Below are 1525 nucleotides of genomic sequence, written 5' to 3' on the forward strand. Positions count from 1 at the left end.
GGACGCCATGCCGCCCTGGGCAGCTCTGCGCGGCCGAGCAGGCCTCCCTTCTGCCGGCGGCAGCCGAGGGCACGGGGGCACCTGTCATCTTGGCTGCATCCCCGGTGGTCTGGGCTCTGTGGCGGTGGCCTCCTGGCTGCACGGTGGCCGTGGCTGGTCCCCACGCCCTCCCCGCCCCACGGGGCACCGGTGCGCAGACCTGGCCTCAGAAAGCCACGCCAGAGCTCGGGCAGGTCCGGAGGGGCCGTGCGTCCAGGCGCCAGCTTGCCGCTGGTTACCGGAGACAGCGTCGCGTCTCGGCCGCAGGTGCTCGGGGGATCGGAGAGCAGTGTCCACTGTGCTGGGACGCAAACTGCCCCCCTTCCACGGGCGTGGTGGCCACCCCACTGATGACAGACACATCCTCGGAAAACATGTGTCCCCAAACCACAGCAAGGCCAGACCAGGCCCCGCCCCTGCCGAGCGTCCTGTGCCGCCTGGTGCCCCCACTCCCGGGGCACTCATGCCCTGTGCCTGACGATGGTGCCGCTGATGAGCCCTGGGGCGGGAGGGCTGTTCCACCTTCGGGCCTGTGAGGCTGCCAGCGCGGACCCACGTGTGGTCGCCTGACGCACGGCTTCTTAGGGCACATTACAGTGAGTCATGTAAATAGTTTAAAATCGTTAATGTTCTATTTTTAATACACACATTATTTTCCTGAAGGATGAGGTGATTTCTCTTTCTCATGCTGTGTCTGTAATGGGCTGTGGCTTCGCTTGACCCTGGACATGGTTCTGTCACCTTGACACAGGTGCTCAGGGCCCAGGTTACCCCCACCTGGCAGGTCTGGGTGGGGTGTCCATAGTGTTTCCTCCCAAGGGTGCCTGTGCCCTTGGGGAGGCTGTGTGGCATTTTTATGACTCAGAGAGCGGAAAGGGTGGTCATGGCTCCACTGGCTGATGGGCATCTGGGTGCTGGGAAGTTTCCAGACTTGGTGGCTTCCTGACATTCTTCCCCAGGCATGAAAGGGAGACACTGGGTTGGGCCCTCTGACCGTCATCTCAGATGAGATGGGGCTCAGCTCTGCCTGAACGGGGTCTCCACCAGAGCCTGCTCAGATGCCTCCCTCCCATCCACCCACTCATCATCCATCCATCCATCCACCCACCCACCCACCGTCCATCCATCATCCACCCATCCTTCCATCATCTGTCATCCATCCACCATTCACCAACCAACCATCCATCCATCATGCATCAACCATCCATAAGTCCATCATCTATGTTTTTTAAAATTCTATTTTGTTGATGTTTTATATTTTTCTGAGAGAGACAGCATGAGCAGGGGAGGGTCAGAGAGAGAGGGAGTCACAGACTCTGAAACAGGCTCCAGGCTCTGAGCTGTCAGCACAGAGCCCGATGCGGGGCTCAAACCCACGAACCACGAGATCATGACCTGAGCCAAAGTCGGACGCTTAATCAACTGAGCCACCCAGGCGCCCCGTCATCTATCTTTCATCCATCCACCCACCCATCTTCCATCTACC

Source organism: Hyaena hyaena, unplaced genomic scaffold (assembly GCF_003009895.1).
Source record: "Hyaena hyaena isolate Hyena2069 unplaced genomic scaffold, ASM300989v1 scaffold_63, whole genome shotgun sequence".
Taxonomy (NCBI): Eukaryota; Metazoa; Chordata; class Mammalia; order Carnivora; family Hyaenidae; genus Hyaena; species Hyaena hyaena.